This window comes from Buteo buteo, chromosome 28, assembly GCF_964188355.1.
Source record: "Buteo buteo chromosome 28, bButBut1.hap1.1, whole genome shotgun sequence".
Taxonomy (NCBI): domain Eukaryota; kingdom Metazoa; phylum Chordata; class Aves; order Accipitriformes; family Accipitridae; genus Buteo; species Buteo buteo.
In genome coordinates this window covers 1355372-1376544 of record NC_134198.1, presented here as the reverse complement: position 1 = coordinate 1376544, position 21173 = coordinate 1355372, and positions in this window count along the sequence as shown.

Sequence of the window (21173 nt, the reverse complement as noted above, 5' to 3'; positions counted from 1 at the left end):
TCCAACTATTTATCAGGATCTGTACTGTGAGTATGGAAAGCATCCTCCAGAAACTATCATGTTTCTACTTTTACTTTGCTATTCTGGGTCTTCATCTTGTGCAACAACAGGATATACACGTAATTCTTACAGTTGAAACAGCAAAATCTCAATTTCCTCTATTAAAATGCAGTGGAAGGAGGATAAAAAGCAAAGAGAAAAAGGCTGACAATGTGTTGAAGAGGAAATAGATTTTTCAAAATGCTAAAAAGCCTACTGACTCTTCTTCTCTAGAATTTTTCCTGGGTTTTAGCTAAGATTTTTTTCCAAACTTAATGTCAAGGTTTCACATACATAGGAGAAAGTCAAGCCTTATATATTTCCCCTACCTGACCATGTCAAAGTAATATATATATTCAATTTAGGAAAAGCAAAAAAACCTTTCTGAGAAGTGGGTGAGTAAGAAAAAAGTGGGGTGTTGTGGTTTCAGCCCAGCTGGTAACAAAGGAGCACACAGCCGCTCTCTCACTCCCCCTGCCCTGGTGGGATGAGGAGAAAATATAAAGAAAAGCTCGTGGGTTGAGACAAGGACAGGGAGGGATCACTCACCACTTACGGTCAAGGGCAAAAGACAGGCTCAACTTGGGGAAGAAACAAAATCAATTTAATTTGCTACCAATCCAATCAAAACAAGGATATTAGGAAGTAAAGCCAAACCTGAGAACACCTTCCCCCAACTCCTCCCTCCTTCCCGCCTCAGCCCCACTCCCAGTTCTCTCCCCCTCCTCCCCACCATCGGCACAGAGGGACAGGGAATGGGGGCTGGGGTCGGTTCCTCACCCCTTGTCTCTGCCGCTCCTTCCTCCTCAGGGGGAGGAGGACTCCGCGCTCGGCCCCTGCTCCGCCGGGGGCTCCGTCCCTCCCGCGGGAGACAGCCCTTCACCAACTGCTCCAGCGTGGGTCCCTTCCCCGGGCTGCAGTCCTTCAGGCACAGCCTGCTCCAGCACGGGCTTTCCCACGGCGTCCTGGCCATTTTGGGTGGCCTCTGTTCCCCTCCATGGGCTGGGGGGGACAGCCTGCCGCCTCACTGTGGGCTGCAGGGGCATCCCCTCCTCCTCCTCCTCCTCTTCCTCATCCTCCTTCCCTGACCTCGGGATGCGCAGAGGGGTTCTCCCTCACGGGGCCTTCCCCTTCTGAAATCTCTTCTCCCAGAGGCGCTACCGCCGTCGCTGAGGGGCTCGGCCTGGGCCAGCGGCGGGTCCGGCTCCGAGCCGGGGGAGCTTCTAGCAGCTTCCAGCAGGAGACGCCCCTGCGGCCCCTACCCCAATACCAAAAAAAACCCGTGCCACATAAACCCATAACTGGGGAAAAAAGCTATGCGAAAAAGAAAAAAACTACAGGATGGTTTGAAAAGGCCATTTTTTTTTTCTGAAATGGATTAAGAATCTTTATTGACCAGGATTTTTACTTTTCTCCCATCATGGCAAAGGACACATATTCCCTATTTGTTAAAAATTCTCTGGTCTTCATAGCATCGGTAAGGTTGTACATGTTGGATTCCTGCAGGTTTTAGTTCAGATCCAATGAGATTAGATCCAGTTAGAAACTTTTTCATGGTAACTGATAAGCTATATCAAAAAGATGACTTCAGGGAAGTTGCTCTAAAAGTTACAGAAGGCAATGTTAGAATTAGAAAATGAAATGGGCACTTCTTTACCTTCTATGCTTGAAGTGAAGAATAATGGAAAAGAAAGGTAGTAGATTTCTATTTCAAGGAGTGTTGCAAGAGAAGGAGTAATCAACATAAAGAAATACAGACTGAAGGAGTAACAGCTCTGCTATGGCATTCAAGAGAAGTATCTTAGCGTTAATGTGAGTGCTGTAAAACAGGGCTTATGTTGAGTTACGTTGCTGAGCTTAGTGCATTAAAATAGTTATTTTCAAAATTGTTCTAACTAAAAGAAGGGAAAAGCATGAGAAGGCAGCAAAAGTTGGTAAGATTTTGCAAATAAAATTAACATAGAGTAAGTGAGAGTGATAAATTCTTAATAGTAAAAAAAGTTTTATGAAAATCCAAATAAGGCACATTTATATCAGGAAAATGGAGATTATGCAGTACTGGGACCTGGGAAATCTCTGCAATAATATTAAGGAAATTGGAAGAGATGTCAAAAGTTTACAAAATTATATCAGAAAAAAGTGTTATTCTTATTTTTTTCTGAAAGACATGATAACAGTCAGTTTAAGGTTCTGCAGTTGTCAATCAATGTATTTTCTCTTCCTATGATGGCACATTCACACCAATTCCTCTTTTATTCTAAATATTTATCTTTTTTAAAATGAGAGAAAATAAGGCAATATAGAGGTAGAGAAATTAGCTGATGATGTCATCTTAAATTCTAGTCTTTCACTGTATTTCAGTGCTAAAAATCTGATGATGATTCTAGCAGAAATGAAAACTATATTGTCCATCGCAGCTTCTTAATACAAATCAAAATTAGGAATCATTTCTAGCTCCAAAACTTTAGTTCTGTTTTAATGCTGGTTATTTTTTCTGGCTAAGAAAGACATAATGTAAGGTCATTTTTTCATGAGCTAAATACCTCTTGTAATGAACAAAACCAGTTTTATTAATATCTCATCTGCATTTTAATCTGTCTGGTTTTGTCTTCTGGCCAAGATTTGTCTTTATACATATAATATCAAATTTTCTGTACATGAAAGCTGTAAGACTGACAATTGAAAAGAGGAAATTTCTCTATCTGCAAATCAAGTACTACACAACAGCAGGAAAAGGTTTTCACCTTGCCCCTAAATGACTGCTTGTCTCTACTGACATATGTATGCATTTGGATTTTTTTTAATGTTATAATTATTGCTTGGTCACTCTAGATCTGCCTGGAAAGAAGTGGTAATTACTCTTTGTTAGAAATCAGATGTAAAGTTTATAAAACCAAAATGCTGAAAAATAAAAATTAAAAAAAAGCATCTTACAGGAGTTGTCTTACACGGAAGACTGTAAAGTCTGGGTTTGCTTTTTTGTTATTGTTGTTTTATTTAGTTTTATTTCATTTTTGGAGGAATATGCAGTACTGCTTTGTGGATAACCAAACAAATAATCTTGTCTGTCCATGCAGATTTTGATATTTCAGGTTTAAAAAATGGATTGTTAGAAATCTCTTCTGTCCAAAACCTGATCAGTTCATTCACTATAATTTTGGGAGAACTATGTCATACAGTGTCCTGAGTTGCTGAACCACCTCTCGTCTTGATTTTTTTTTTCCTTTATGAAACAAAATATAATGAGATTTCAAGTGTGATGCTTTTCCTGCTTTGTCAATACAGGGACAAGATGATTCCTTCTCTCCCTCATGGATTGTGATTAGTTATGACTCTATCCTGCAAATAAACTTGACGCTGCTGTTTTAACGAGTAGAGATATGACTACATTGGAGGGGACGGGAGGAAGTAAGAAAGCCATAGCTCCATCATTAGAACTTATCACGTTGCAACTGCTGCCAATATTTAAACAATATACCTGAAGATCATATTTTCTTCTTGACCTATACTTTAACTGAGATTACTTTTAAAACAATAATATCAAAAGTGTTCAACACACAAGTGTGCAAGGCCAGGTTGGACTTTGAGCAACCCAGTCTAGTGGAAGGTGTCCCTGCCCATGGCAGGGGGGTTGGAACTAGATGATCTTTCAGATCCCTTCCAACCCAAACCATTCTATGATTCTATGATGATTTTTTATTTTTTAACAATAGAGGATGCTCTGGAAAAACTAGATGCTTGAGACTCCGAGAAACAGAGAACATTTAATTTCTGATTGCTTATTACTATTGGTTGCTTTTCTATTTCCTTTCTCTATTGGATTTTGTTTTGCAAAATTCTTTGTATGTTCTTAGGTTTTGTCCACATACAAAATGGAAAAAATTATTGAAATCTCAAAACATGAAGTTTGCAAAGTTTTCCTATTTTGCAACCACGTGTACTCCCTTAGTGTCATCTCCTTAATTTTGGCATTTGCACATCTCCTGATATACAGTTCTGAAACATTTATGCATCAACAATCTTTCCTGTAAGCAATAAGGTGATATAGACCTGCCATTGCTGAAAATGTCTTCTAGTCTCGTGCAGAAATGATAACACTATGCTCATGTTTCAGAAAGCAATTTATAGCTGCAGTACCATTGAAAACGGATCTATCTGGTTAGGAAAATACTTAATGCAAATTCAGGCAAAAACTAGAGATTCTTGAGATCCTGATGAAATATAATCTGAGTATTATGAGACATAATAAATCTGCAAGAAGAGGCAATACTCAAATCCTCACAGTAATCTTAATGAAATCATGGTTTATAAAAACTAAAGGTACTCCACTCGGTGACCAGTACAGTAGTTTCTAAATAATAGAATGAAAGATACATCCTGTGGCTGAAATAAGGAATAACTGATGACTGACAGCCTGTGAATGTTGACTTATTACTGTCATTATTGCCTCATGGTGCTATTTCTATCAGTGTTATTTTCAAAAGATGACATTTCACTAATGACATTAAAGAAGCAGTGAATCCATGTTTCTGTTCCTGAAAATATTGTCCAAAAATTTTTGGTAAAGCTTGGCATTTTTTCTTCTCATTCTAATATGTCTTACTCTATTCCATATTTATTTTACTTTAATATTTTATATTAATGTACCATTAAAAGGTTTGGTTTTCTCAGAAATGTCAGGTGTTACAATAGGGTCAGCTTTGAACATTCATAGTTAATCTAATTGCAGTTGCTTCAGTAATTAAGTTCACACTGCCAGTAAACATTAGTCAAAGTAATTATTTTAATTGTAATGATGGCTATTATAAAATATTCTGTATGCCTTTCAGAGATATTTATTTTCAAATTAAATTTATACCTCTGAAAATGGTGTTTGTATTTGAATAATAAAAAAAAATCTAGACAAAATATGTTCATAGCTGTCTCGTAAGCAAAATCCAAGATGTTATTTAGTACCTCATAAGCAGTGTGCTGAAATTTACATTTTAGTTTCATTCTCTAGTTTTCTTCTTCTTCCTCTGGTTTCCTACATGTGCTCAGGAATACTAAATTTTTGGTCCTGATCCAGCAATTTACAAGCAAGCTAGTACTGCAATACAAAAATGCCTGTAGACTTCTATTAGTGAGTCATAGAAACCAATTACTCAGGCAATAGCGTTCTACTTTTTATAGTTTCCACTTAACTGGATGGAGCCTTCAGAAATATTATTTTTCCATTATGAATTCAGAAAACTATGGTGAAAAACTTTTACAATATAGTCAGACATATCACGACACACTTTAAGCCTTTTGGATATTGCTTTCAGTTTTAGCTATATCCATGAGAATAGCCAAGGACAATTAGATTATGTTCAGGGCAAAGTGGGACATGCAAACTTTCTTCCATATCATAAGAGGAAAAGAAGACTTCAGGTGATATTCTTCACAACACAAAGAGCCCTTTCCAACAAAGCAACAGGAATGCCAGAAGACATTTCTAGAAGACATGAAGAGAAGGCTGCAATTCAGACAACTGAGTCAGCTATGTATGACATCTACATGGGACCTCGCTTGTGAGTGGGAGCATCCAAAGGGTCTCCTAATTCCAATCTTTGGTCCAGGCACTGTCTATTTTAGGAGCACAAAGCAAACAGCATCAATAGGTGTTGAAAGCTGTAACTTTTATTATGCAGTTTAGAATGCTACATTTAAATAGCGAAAGAGAATAATTTCCCAATGACAAATTTACTTCATCTAACATCTGAATCATGCTTTGGGGTGCACTTTGCTAATTATGGAAAACTTAGGACTATAATGTTGCTAATTTAGCTACTAAGTGATTTAAGCTAGTGCAATGATTGTGAGTCTCGGTGCCAAAGACGACTTCCTGGTCGATAGCAAAAAAAGCCTTTCTAGACCATAGGGGGTTTAAGAGTTTGCAGATTTGGCATGGTGAGACTGGATTACAGCAATCTGGTTATTTGTCTTTTGACAAAACTGGGCTGTGATATCTTCCATAATGGTAAATTCTTTGGGACAGGACCTGGGGGAAACACCCCTATTCATATATCGTGGATCCATTTTGTATTTTTGCAAAATACACATGTTCCTCCTGATTAATCATTTAGACTTAAAATTCTAAAAACAATAAATATTTTCATTACAATCTTACCTCCAAAATCAGTAGCAACATAAATGAAACACAGAGTAAACCCTGAGTACTACTGCTTTTCAGTTGGATCACCAATGGTTGGCTATTTATTGTTCTTTTGTTTTAAACTGGTTCTTGGTACTTGGAGGCTAATACACAATGCTTTACATAGACACTCTTGAAACTTTTTATCCTCCAGTGAATAGTAAATAACTCAGCCAATCTTGTTCCTCTGAAAGTGAAACACTTTTGATTATTACACATGTAAGAGAAGAGAAAGAATATTTAGCCTCCTTATGTGGGTGGCTAAAAAGAGATAAAAAAAATTATCTCCTCCTCAAATTCTAATTCTGGGCGAGTGTTCAGCCAGTTGTATTTTATAGTTTTATTATAATTTATCACTTTGGGAAAAAAAAAAAACAAACCCAACCCAAAATACAATATTTGCTCAACAACAATTGCAATATGACTTTCACATAAATCTTTAGGAAGGGAAGCTCTTGCACTTGAACAGCTTTGACGTTATTCCAGGAAGGCAATATGAGGATTGCTCTGTTTTTCCATAATCTTTTAATTGACAGGTTTCCTAAAGTTGCTTTCATCCTAACTTGATATAACATATCTAAGGATTTTTTTAAAAATTATTTGTTTTAAACAGTCTTTAACTCTGCTAAGAATATAGCTGCCTCCTTAGTGAAGTCCTCTCAGCTCAGGTTACATTTAGCCGCTTTAAGGGTGGGATTAGTCTAAACTAAGTTTAGACATCCATAATTTGGGCCAGTCATACCGGCTTATATACACTCTTCCAGAACAAACTTCAGTTCATAAATCCTCGAAAGAATATGGAAACTTGACATTTAGTGGACTGCAATTCGAAAACCACTAGCCAACCTGAACAAAAAAATACATTTTACAAACATGGTATGTCCCTGCTTAGCAACAAGACTGCTATCTTAAAAATTATTCCGATTTTATTCTAGCCTATTTATATACTCTAATACAAATTTAGCCAAACAGAATTTATAAAATTAATTCCTTTTTTGAAACAGAAGCCTTGCCACTACGTGACATTTCTTGCCTACCTGACTGAATCTGTAGTCCACGGTTGACATGAATTCTACAGCCAAGTCTTCTTACAGGTAATTTCTCCATAGATTAAAACATGCCAAATTTCCCATTTCCTCCCATATGTTTTAATGGAACTCATGAATTAATAGAGAAAAAAATCAGCTGTTGCACTGAGAGGTCACTTGGTGCTTCAAGACATGCTAAAGGAAAAATCACTTTAAACAGAACTGTAACCATCTGTTACACAGTCTAATTTTAAAAGATCATCATTTACAGTTGCTTAGTTGCTTGAAATGTAAGCTACAAATTATTGAATGATGCTTTTTCTTTTTGTCTTTTTTTTTTTTTTTTTTAACAATACAACATTTATCTGTATTATCCAACAATCTCAAAGGAAACTTTTCCCTGTGGGCATATCTTCCATGGGAAATATTTTCTAACAAGAATTCCATTGTACATTAAAGAGTGCCACCATTTCTAAAAAAAATTTTAATATATTTTTGGGGTGTTGAATAAAAAGATTCCAATATTTTCAAATTTAGGCATAGAGATAATATTTTGGGCCATCTAAATTATGAACAACAAGGTGGTCATCATTAATGAACTAACTGCTTGCAATCCACGCCTGTAAGCAACCTTTTATAGCATTTCTGTTTAGCAGTAAACACTCTTGGCATGTCTGACGTGCACTTACTTAGGATAAAGCTTACCGTATAATCAACATCTTGACTAAGGATCAGACAAAAATGGAGGCCAGTGAACAAACAGTGTGGAAGGCTCACAGTTGGACGTTTCTTTAAGTTAGTTTGAACGCCAATAAATCTGAGAAGTAAATTGCAATCTGCAAAAGGCTAACAACTTCGTCTTCCCCCTGGGAGAAGGAAGAGAGCTCAGAAGAAATAATAATTCTCTGAGTATAGTTTGGCATTGTCCTTTGCCAAAGATTGGACCATACGGTTCATTTTATCTCACGAGGAAAAAAGATGAAATTTTATCTGTTAAGCAGTCAGAGACCATCAACCTACACTTTTCATAACAGCGTGTGTTTAATGCTATGTCCCAATAAACTCTGAGGTCTAAAATTGATTTCTTTGGCAATCTGAGGAGTAAATTCAGGGGGAAGAAAACCCAACTGACTGGTAAGATGAACTTGGTATTTTATGCATGATATCCTACGATATGAGTGTCTGGAACAGGCTTTATTTGAATGACACAGGAAGTCTTTTTGCCCTGTGTCCCTTTATTCTGACATAGTATGCTCAGTCAGCACAGAGCATTGCACTGTAAAATGCCTTCTTCACACAGATTTCAGTTATCGGGCTGGCAGCTGCACACTAAAGCGGACTGAGCAGCTGAATTACCCGGCAGTGGGTACCCCATGCACAGCACCTTATAGAGCTCTAATTCAAGCATGGCATCAATAGAGAACCTTGTCCAAAATAAATCACTGTAGCCTCTCTTAAAAGAGCATGTGTATGAAGTGGGAAAGTGAATTGAATGTGATGTAGCTATACCGTATTAACTCCCCCGTATTCCAAACTGTGATTATCTTTATGAGGTTTAAATGAATATGCTACCGAGCTGGATTAACTAAACTGCAAAGAGCATTTATGTTTCAGAATGAGTGCACTCGGCACAGGGTATACATTAGAAATGCTGCTGCGCAGCTGTGTCTTTTCAAAGTATATGGGCTGAGAATTGCTGTCAACTTGCATACTTTTCAGCAGGTGATTCATGTCTGCTGACAGATGAGCTGATGAGGATTAAATTTACTGTAACGTGGGTCCTAGACTGGGATCCATTGCCTATGGCTTTCTAGACCACTCTTTGTCTACCATTTACCATTTGTCACAAGTCTGGGGTGTTGTTTTGATTTCTTTTTCTGGCTAAATTCTTCTAAATTGTCTATCATCCTGTTCTCTGTATCCATATGCCAGATCATTGTCTGGGAGCATCTTTTTTAAAACATATTTTCTTCTTTCTGAAGCAAATAGTAGAAAGTACTGAATCAGAGAAGCTGATGGCCTCTCTGCTGTAGTTCTGTGAATTTTTATTGTGTTCATTTCTTACTTTTAACATTTTCATCAGAACAGATTCTTATTATAACTGGTTCAACCATCACTGACTTCAAAACTATAGATTGAAAGGTTTTATTGGTGTTTTAATATTTGATTCAAAGTGCAACCTAAGTTTCATTAACTTTTCAGATGAGGCAAAATCTGGCTCAAGCCAAAGGCCAATTAACAGACCTTAACTTTTCTATGGAAATAATTATTACAACATATCCTGTAATCCACAAATGAAGATGGCTTCTTTGAAATAGTTTCACCATTAATTGACTTTCTGTTGGCTCAGGTCAGCATAGTATGTTGTTAGAAACATGGTTTCTATTATAGTAAGGTCTGGCAGTAAAAAAAGTCAAGGAGCTAAGCACTACAGAGCAGTGAGACACTCACCACAAAGCTCAGGAACGATTAGAATGTTACAGTGAGAGAAATTCTGACAAAAAGAAGAAATTCATAGAATAGTAAAGAAAATCTGTCTTCAGCAGAGTAGGAAGGAACTCACACAGAAATATGCCAGGCAATTTTTCCCCCATGTGAAGGGCATATATGGTGAGGTAAAGCTGTAATCTCACAAAATGATATACCTTTTTCCATATTCTACTATTCAATACCAGTCCAGTGCCATCAAATGAGGGTGGAAGAATTAATCACTGAACTTGGAAAGGGTATATGATTGTGGTCATTGAAATCTGCTTGGCTATTATGAGAGGTAAATAAGGTGAAAGTTTCGGTTTTTTAAAGTTTTGGTTTTGAAATACATACTTGTATATGCATATTGATACTCTATGTATCAATTCTGGCAGAAAAGGTTTTGTAGATGACCCTGTTTACTGAAGAGAAAAAATACATTGGTCAAGATCCTTGAGACTATTTTGTCCATGCCCTGTGGAGACTAAAAAGGCAAATCACATCTACATTAAGGATCCCAAGGATTGCTTTGCTCTTGTGGAGCAGTTTTGAGCATCTGTAGGCCTCTCTAAAGTCATACTCACTGCAAAGATTGTTCTGGCTTCTGGGAAATATTGAAACACTATTTTCTTCCAGGTGGAGATGGATCTCTAGAGCTGAAAATGGAGTGCAGTAGGGCAAGAGGGTGTTGGCACCACACAATTGAGACAAATGAGCTTTCTTTTCCTTCACTACAATGCAGAATATCACCTCTCTCTAGCCATGCCAGCATTCCACCTGCATCTATGGTTTTAAAATGGGGATGAAAGAAAAGCCGGTTTGACCTACTGCTTTCATTTTAGACGGAATGAAACTAACCTGACAGGGTACATTGGCTGCCTAATGTCTCTAGACTCCTGCCATAGTTCCTCCACAGTGTTCTTCATTTCGTTCCTCACACAGAAGACACTAACAATATTTCAGAATTGCTAGTGGGTAGAAATCAGGAATTAGCTACATCAAAGTCTAAGGAGGAATTTTTAAAGTCAAAGTTTACAGAGAAATATAGCAAGTGAAAAACTGTAATGAAGCTATCAATAGACAATAAATAATGTTTGTATGATCTATACTTTGCAAGCAAAAAGCAAACTTCTCAACAGTCCAAAGACCACAATTTTTCTCCCTTCCCCTTCTCCCAGACAAAAGGAAGGAAAGAATCACAACTCAGAAGTCCACAGAAATAAAAAAAAAATTTAAGCACACAGTCTGACGTGAGCCATCTGTTAGAGTAAATTGTTTCTGTACCAGTGTAAGCACCGAGCACTGGAATTGTCCCTGTTGCCATTGGTATGATCTCTCTGAATGGCCTACAACCCTTACTTTAACATGTTTCTAATATCTAGTTCTTTTTGAACATGAGATATATGCTGCTTGAACTTCTTTAGCAGTTTAAAGTCAGTCAGGTATGCTTACATGCGTCCTCCATTTTAGTTTATCCAGTACTTGTATTGAATAAGACATTTATAGGATTTGCAGACTGCTAAGCTGGAGTACTTTCAACAATCATCTAAGTATGTTGCATCTTTCTTTTTTGTCTGTTTTCATTGTTTGAAGGTTCCCCCTGCCTAAACTGGCAGCATCTTCCTCTTCCCAGGAACAACCCAAACAATATCCCCCCATTCTCTTCTTTCCCATAGCCTGAGGAAAAATAAGTAGGAATGCCTAGAAACATGTACCAGTACCCCTGTTTGGCTGCAAGGTACTGCTGAGAAATGCAAAACTAAATTGTAACTAAACTATAGCAACCATGCTGATCATGGAAGGCTAGTTGATTGTAAGTTTCCCTTAAGTATTTGCTGGTAGAAAATATGTCATCTCCATGGTGTCACATGACGGGAGAATGTGTCATCTCTGTGGCAAATCCTGGAGAGAGACTGTGTCCCAGTATTTATACTCTAAACTATTTCACAAAGATACTGGCTGTTATGGAGAGTAGAGCAGGAAGAGAATCTAATCCTGTCTAAATAAGCTGAAAATCTTTTTCAGAAACTGCACTAGACAATTTACCAAACTGTAGAACCCACCATTGTGCTTTTGCTTGACTGAATTGGAATTATTTTTCCAAAGCAACAGCTGGAAAAGCATAGCAGTGAACCAAGACATAAAATGAAAAGACATAATGGAAAATAAACATCTACTGAACTTCGTACATTAAAAACAGCACAGAAAAAAAAGGCACTAAATTCCTTGTATATAGGATGTAACAAGAAGCCACATTTCTGAGTAACCTCATGGAGTTAACTGACATTACAAAAGCTTTTATTTTTTTTTTCTTCTATCTCTCCCCTGTCTATCTTTAATTGATAAAATGTCAACACATCGCAAATTCTAACTCCTGTTTAATTATACTGTTAGAAGAGAAGTGACAGTGTATGTGGTATTTAACTAGACTGGCTCTACAGCTTCTCCATGTTTTTGCTTCCTAAATCTATGGCACTGCAAAGTACAAAAGCAAGCTAAAAGGATTGAAAAGGTAATGGAAAATTTAGATTCCCATGGGTACATTATTGTGCCACTGTGCAGGAGTGCATCTGTGCATTTCCCACTGAAAGACAGGCAGCTGAACAATTTGCACTTAGTTGAATGTATATCTGCTTACCAGAAAGATGAACTAATGATCCAGAGTCAGCCTTAGGTGCCAGAAATTCCCTAAGAGCCCTGAATGAAGTATGCCCCTGATTTTTAACCAAAGCATGGTTGAAAGTGAGGTGTGCTTTGCACCCTAAGCAAAAAGTCGTTTGAGCACTTGGAGCTACACAATAGAATGAGTGCTAAAGACATGGGTGAGTAGTGACCCATTCTTCCCATGCCTTGAAGAGTGTCCTATAAACTCTCCTTTCAAATGCATTTCTGTTTAAAGAACAGCTAAGGGAGGAATGCTGTTTTATAAAATTACCTAGTAGAAACAATTTGCATTTGGAAAACCTTTGTCAAATAAAGGAATGGGCTTTGTTACCAGAAAGGATTCAAATACACATTTCCTACACTCCATGTCTTTTGTCTTTTTTTGTCTCATGCTGCAATTTGTAGTTGCTGCCTAGGTCATACCCTGGTCGGGGGGGGGGGGGGGGGGGGGGGGGGGGGGGGCTCAAAAAAAAAACAACCTGGGCAAAAACCACACTGGGCAAAAACCAAGGGAGGTGTTAAAGAGCAGGAACGAAAGTCTGCAGGATTAGAAGATCCCCTTTCAGAGGAGCATCTCAACTCTTTCACAGCAATTCAACTCCACCTGTGGCCTCCTCCTTCTGTTGGCCAGCGAGTCCTGGACTGTGTGGCCAGCACATTTAGCCACAAAATGACACACAAAAGGCCAGTACCAAAAACATCTTGCCTTACATGCTTGAATATGAAAGATGTGGGTTTAAAAATCCTCAGACACAGGCAGAACTAGATTATCCTATGGGCAGAAGGGAACACTGCCTCTTCTGCCCAAGATCACAGAGAAAGCAACAGCCACTACTGCAGTATCTAGAATAACATTATGTGCCCTCTGAAAAGATGCATCAGACTACACCACTCAAGATACATAGGCATCAGGCAGAAATCAATTGCTCAGGCATGTTAGAACTGGCATGCTCCGGGCATTTGTGTAGAGATACCTGTCCTCAGTAAAGGCACCTTCCTGGGACTGCTATTAGATGGATCCAAATTTCTATATGTTATCTTTAAGCTCTTGTTCCTTGTCCACAGAAAGGCCTGTAATTTATCCAAGACCAAATCCTCAGAGAAATAGGTGAATATTATTCATGTTGCCACCATTTGGCAACTCAAATTGACAATATATAGTGATGTGTTGAGATTTTCGTACTTCAAATGGAAACAGTAATATAATTGCACCATGCTGAGACAAACTTTTTATTCTGCAATATCATCAGTAAAGTTAAAAATAGTTAGTAACTTACAAAATAAAACATTTCTATCTATTAGATTCAGCAGTTTATTTTAGGAAATGGTAAGGAGAAGACTGGTAGTCAGTTCTGCTAAGTCATGACAACAGATGAACAATATTTGCCCTTAAAATTTAGAGGACCTTTGAAGAAAATGGTTAAAGTGCATTCCTTTTGCATGTCTTTTACCAATACTGTACCATGATTCATTAATCTTGGGTCATTAATCTACGAGATCAATGTGTGCTCTCATTATTTCTGTTGCCCTTTTGCAACAACAATACACTCTGTTGTTGTGCAGAGAATCAGAATTTTCTAGTGAAGCAGGCAGCAGACTGAGAGTCAGTTCTGGCACATGGGCATGATAAATTGCTATAAAAGACCACAAAAGCCTTTTAAGAACAGTCTTTTAAACAGAGCAACAAGCAATTTTGGATGCATCAGAATTTAAGTCTTTAACTTGAGTACTTGAGATCAGATTATGTTTTAGTAGTAAAGAACTTGTGGATCAGCTGGAAGTGGATCAAATCATTTAAAGTGTTCAAATAAGAGAGTATAACAAGGATTTTAAGTCAGCATGCAGTAATGGTGTTACATACAAAAGCAGGGTCAGCAACTGAAGAACAGAATTAAAAAAACCAACTAATTCCATTTATAATAGCTGATTATTCTTCTTTCCCTGATATTTCTGGTTCAAATATAAGCACTGGAACAAAACATTGATAAAGAGCATACACATTATTTGTCCATTCATTCCTGACATCATGCTGAAATGAGAAATCTTTGAACTCTGTTACGTGTAAAGTGCAAAAAAAAAAAGAACAGAATTATGAAAATAAGCACCAAGAAACTATCGAAATTACACTTGAAACAGTGTGTAGTGTTCCCATTTTTGCGTGCATCATCTTTGTCCACAGATAGTTGTGCTCATTTTTGATCACTCTTAACAAGAATGAGCTGATATTACAAGCAGGAACAACTTTTGCCATCCCTGTTCTAGATTGGTGCTAGTTTATGTGAAGTATTGTACAAACACATAGCAAAGTTCTATTAATTTACGTCTTAACTGATAAGAAAGGTAATGGAAAACAGGTACTTGAGATAAAACAGTCTCAAGGTCAATTCAGTTTGGCTGATAGACAAACTGGGAACTGAACTCCAATTCTGTGTCTTTCGTACGTGACTATTCTGTCTCCAGAAGCAGTCCATATCTTTCAACAAAACAGTGTAGATCTCAGCACATTGATATGTGAATCACACTGCATTGCACTGTGAGGACAGAATTGTAATGAAAGGTCTCAGTCACGCTTTCTTGACCAAAATGGATTCATTGAACATCAACTGTGAGTTCAGTCAATAGCTTTCACAGTTCTGTAATCCAGCCAAATGGGCACTGGCTTCAATTTTCTTGGTTTTTGCCAAACAGTAGCACATCAAATGTTAGATAAGTTTCTGGGTAACCGAGAAAAAGCATAGATTATTGTTGGGATATTACAATAGACCTTTCAGGGAACCTCCATATTCTGAGATAAGGTGGATCATTCAAAGGCTCATTTTCAAAATCCCAGAGGGGAATTAAGCTCCTGAAAGGGAGGGAAAAAAGTCCAGAAAACATCCTCAGTCCTTATTTTAACCCTCCTAGATTAAGTCCACAGGAGACCCTAATAAAATGGGTTTTTATGAGTAATGAACTTCTAGAATTTTTATAGAATATGGTGTGCACCCTTTTCTAGACTGTACTTAGGTTTTCCAGGTATCAAAATCTGAGTCAGGCACTGCATGCTTTAAATAATTATTGATTTCCAACTTATATTACTGCCTAGATTATAGAAGGCCCATGAGCACTTGGTTTTCAACAGGTCCTCAGCATGATCTTCTGTTAACAAGTTCTAAATGACTTGCCACCTCTCTGGGTGCACCCACCCTGAACCTCTGTGACGCTGAGTGAACAAACCTTTATCATTAATTTTATGAATTTGTTGCTGCTATGTATCAGGAATACCAATGTAGAAGGAAGGAGTGTAGGCAGATCTAGAAGTCTTAACAGATGTACTTCAAAATAAAAAAAAATCTTCACTGGAGTATGAAGTAAAAAAGAAACACACACACACAAAACCAACAACGACACAACCAGAAAAGGTAATATCATCGTGTATAAAATGTATCCCACAGCTTTCATAATGTCTGAAATTGGTTTCCTAAATTACTATAATAGTGTTAATTTGTCTTCATATGTTAATATGTTGGGTATTAGGGATATAATTGCCTTACCCTGATTTAAAGAAGTCTTTAACAGATGTACTGGCTATGACATCTGGCTAATCCTTGCTAATCCTGAAAATTAAATATCTGTTCCATCATTCCATTGGGCAAAAAAGTTAAGTAGTTATTCCAACTGTTTTCCATTTACATTTCACCTGGGCACTTCTCCCAGTCTGTGACCTTTGTAATTTATCCCGTCTTAGTTTTAGAGAAGGAGTCATGCTTCCAGTCCCTCTCCTGCAGGTTGACCATTGTGCAATACCATGAAGGAGGAACATATCTATCTTTTAAAATATTGTCTTAAACCTGGCTGTCATACTTGAGCATTTCACCCAGCATATGGATGTACCTGATGTAGTATGGAGCAGCAACCATCTGCTTTACTATGCTGTAAGCACAGAGCCTGCACAGCTGCTAACTTGTAGAAACAAATGTTCCCAAGAAAAACATCATTTCAATAAGAAGAGTTTACATGCAAAAAGTGTAAGCAGCATCCTATGTATTACACGTAGCTGTGTTGATACAGCCTCTATATGAACACCTTCTTTGCAGGAAGAGTATCGTAGAGCAGGTATTTGTATTTCTATCAATATGGAATTGAATGTTTTGGTTCACACCATCTACCTCATCCATTACGTCACTGAGATGAAAGGAACACTACAGAAGTAATACTCCATTAGCTTTTGCACATCATTTTTATTTATGGCAAATCTATATAGGTCTGAACCCTGACAGATACTGAAGGACAGATGTCAGGGCACAGCCCATGTGTTCAGAGCAGAGCGCTAGACTTGGAATGCTTCCCATCATTCCGTTTTGTAGACTAACTGATAAAAGATTTATATTAATTTCCTCAAAGAAAGTTTAGCATATGGATAATACAGATTTGTGCTTCTACCTTGGCCTCAGTCACCAGAAACATTGTTGTCTTCTTTGATTGATTGTAATTGCACGCAGTGCTGATATTCCAGGAGCCAGCTCAGATCAGTAGCATCTTAACAAGCAAAGTCCTAATGTAACAAACAGTATGCTGCAAAATGCACATGCTTCTCTCTCTTCTCCAGTTGCATAATTCTGATCCAAATCTGTAAAATCTTAATTGATTTGAGGCTCAGCTATTTAGAGACCATTTCTCTAACTATAATATTCCAAAGCTGTTGCGTTCATTGAGCAATCAAACTCCCCTCTCTTTCCTCCAGCTGCATCATGATTCTCAGCTGCTCATTTTAAGCTAGACTCCCGAATAAATGTTAGCCTGCTTTATCAAAATTTAAGACACAACTTTTTAGATTTGCTTCCAAATAAAACTTCAACAAGAAATCTTCTAACCATGTATCAGAGAAAGGAAAGAGAAAAATTCTGATTTTGCTTTCTTGTCACTGAAGGAACCTAGGCAAGAAACATCAACGTTTAAGCATTCACAAGCCTTCTCTCAAGTTCAGGATAATCCCATAAGCATCTGAATCCCTTTGTGTCTCCATTTCTGCTCTGGGCATGCATTCAGCTCCCTGAGGCTGTGGTTACATGGGCAGCCAAGCTCTTCTAATGGCTCGTTGCTGCCAAGAAAGGGAAGCTTTGCACTTCTCTTGCTTTCTCTCAGTCGGTCCCACTCTCCCCCCCTCCCTCTCCCTGCTTACTTCTAACACAGATAAACAAGGGATGTGAAACTGAATTTCTCACTTCCCAGATAAAATCTGCTGGGGAGATAAATGTCTACTCCCCCTTCCTCGCATTTAGAGGAAAGTGCGTGCTAGCCTCACATTAGCTGCAAGCCAGTTCACAACTTTTTCATGGTGTTTTCCACATGCAAAGCGTTAGCAGTGACACGGAGTAGCAAGTTCAGTGTGGTTGTTTTGTCATGGACCTTAGTGGGAACAACTCTAAATTATGTCTACCAGAATATTCAGAAATTTGTGGGTGACTTAATGCATTTACTGTTTCAAAATACCGGATAACCCTTTCAGACAAATATAAAACTGTTTTTTATGAGGAGTATTTGTGTTCCAAATATCTTCATTAATCCAAAATTGAACCAATGCTTTTTACCTCCTATATTTAAAAGGTGGATCCATATCTAATCTGATGTTATTCTTCATCATTCAACTGTCTTAATACTTTGTTCTCACATTCTTACAATTCATATGGATCCCTTTGAGTCTGCAGTACTTGTAATAATTTAATTCTCTTCAGAAAAAATTACATTCATGTACAGTTCTTAATATCACTGTTTACTTTCACTGTTAAAAAATACATTGTTTCTTCTTTTTTTTCCCCCCAATTTACTGATATCTCTATTTATTGACCATATGCTCCTATCAGTGGAATGAGATGAACTAACTTCTAAATGTATGGATTTGATAAATATACACTATTTTCTTTCTGAGGTTTCCCTACTATTTCTGTGAAGAAGTTAAGGCTTGTAAAATGTAGGGGACAGAGTCTACTTAGTGATCATAAATTTCAGTCATTTCAAGGAAGTGAAAAAGTGCAGTTGTAAAATATTATATTTTATCATTCTTCTTTTAGAGCAGGGATCTGGGGTCTACAGGCGATTTTGTTTTCTTGCACCATTTCTGTTCATTGAACAATTTTAGTTTTGTTCATACTTAAGCTAATTACAAATTTAAAGTGGTCAAAAAGTTTTGGATTAAAAGAAATGTTAGAAGATAGATTGATGGAAACTGTAGCTTGGCTTTAGTAGTTCGGAAAGCTCAGGATATGGCAGATATGGATCCTATTACTTTTTTCTTCTGTGGAATCTGAACAATATACCTATGACCATTTTCCTGTTCTAAGAACTGAATTTCCTTTTACTTTTCTCGCAAGTATGCAAAATGAAATGTACTTATAGCAAAGTACAAAGGATTGTACACATAGGAAAATATTACATAATTCAGAATAACTTCATTCCTTCAAGCAGAAAACAAAACAGAGCAAAACAACAACAAACTCCACAGCCAAACCAAATCAAACCAAACCCCCACATTTAAATTTAGGTCATTAATAGGCAAAATTCTTACTGCATTATGAACCACAGACTGAACTGACCGAAGCCATATTCACACTGACTTGCCTAGGATCTCATTTACTAGAAGTAATTCAACTGCTTTAAAAGGTACTGGTTGAAAATAAAGGTAAATTAAATATTCTCCCCTTTCAGTTACCTCAATTAGCTGTCTATGGGCATACATAGTCACCAAAGTCTACTCATATTTTTTTAATTATTTGACTGATTGCTTTTAGAAACAAACATTGCAGGAAAAAAATCTACTCTATTCATGTGGTGTAAATAAAATCAAAATTGAAGTTGTTTTCTTTATTAACAACATGTAACCAACCAGCCATCAGTGAACTATGCATTCATGATAAGTAAACCACAATATTAGACACTTAAAACACCTAGACATTTCTAAACCACCTTCCATAACAAATCCCAAGACAGTCACATGCACATACGTACACCCCCTCTCAGAGACCACCCACCCCCCCACACACACTTTCTGGGACTGAGAATTCCTCTATTTCTGTACCCTCCTGCTGGAGATGTAGGTGCTCTAGGCTTATGTGTGCTCATGACAGTCCCTACAAGCCAACAAAACACATTCTCATGAGAAAGCCCCACCTTGAGTTCACACATGAACACCAGAAGTGCGGATTCCACGCTTGCACCGGCACTGTCACTCCTCAAGCTATAGGCACACCCCACCGACATCTGAGGGAAGGACGCTCAGTCAGGTCGAGGTACAGACTGCAGTGTCGGCGGGGTGATTTCTGACAGTGTCAAACCAGATTTGGACTGCTTCTCTGTTGCTTTCTTCTCTCTCCCCACTATTACAAATTTTCAAGCTTCTCTTGTACTTCTTCTCAAGCTGACTGTTTTTAAGCCGTGTGGCTGATGGATGTCTTCTTTAGCATTGTCAGTTTGGGGCAAATTCCCTCTTGGACAGTTTTGGATGTTCTGTGACACTCACTGTTACTCTCACATCCCTGCCTTACCAACTGTTGGCATCCCGGCCGCTTTGCCAAGGGGAGGCTGAGCAGGCAGCCCCACAAACACTGGTAAGGAGCATAAGGAATTCTCTCTGCTCTCACTGGTTCTTCTCATTTTCAATCACTTGTAAAGTTTGTCTTGCAGTGAAAATAATATTGCACTGTAGAATTTGTGAATGATGTTAAGGTTTTAGTGGTCTCCCAAAGTCATTAGTCATAAATAGTCTCAGCACAACTGGGGTTTTGGAGGAAGATGGAGAATTCAAAGTAGCTGGAACATTATTTGAAACTCTCCATTAATTAAGTTGAACTTTACTGTAGTATTCCAATTAATGAATGCAGAAATTTACATAGACATTAATAAAGTTTTTCTGATTCATCTTATCGCTATCTCTCTTAAAAATAATAACATATACCATCCTAGCACGTAAGAACTAACCTTGTTCATTAAAGATCTCTTTCTTCCAGATTTCCCCTTTCTTGGATTCTATTTTTCTTTCATTTTTATTAAATATATTCAATTCTCCTTTCAGCTTGCTGGCAGAATTTGCTTCTTTCCCTCCTGTCTATTCTTTAGTAAAAGCAAGGAATGATAGTTCACTTCCAAAATAAAGGATAAAATTGGATAGTTCACCATCCAAAATAAAATAAAAACATAATATGGTTCACAAGGTACTTTGGTGTTAACATTTTGATGAAAAAATGTGCATGGTTTTTGTGGTTACAGTGCACCCTCTCACTAGATAGGAAGGGTTCCATTCTTAACCAAACACTGGAGGTGCCTGAAACACAAATTATATATTTCCAGGAAAAAAATAAAGAATGATAACAATTTCAGCACACCAATAGCTTTTTGATTAATTCAGATTTTAACTAGGATTCATTTTTATACAGCCAAACACTATTCAGCTAGTGGCTTATTTTAAAAACATTTCTTATTTCTCATGTTGGGATCCTGTTCTGCTGCTTAGAACTAGATGTAACTTTTCATATTGATTACCTTTGGAAATAATTCCCCTTTAATCTCTAGGGATTTTTATCAACATTAAGCCAGACAGTGGGGTAAGGAACTGGATTCATACAGCTAATGTTGAAGAGAATTGCTTCCAGGAATCTGTAAGAAACTAAAAGAATTTGTCCTCAGTTTCTTGGCTCAGCTGGCACCATTCTGTAAACTACTCATTCTTTCTAACAATTTCTTTATTCTAAAGGTAATGAAATATTGCTGCTCATGAAATACATTAGTATTAATTTTTCAGTTAAACTACATATATTGTAAGGAAA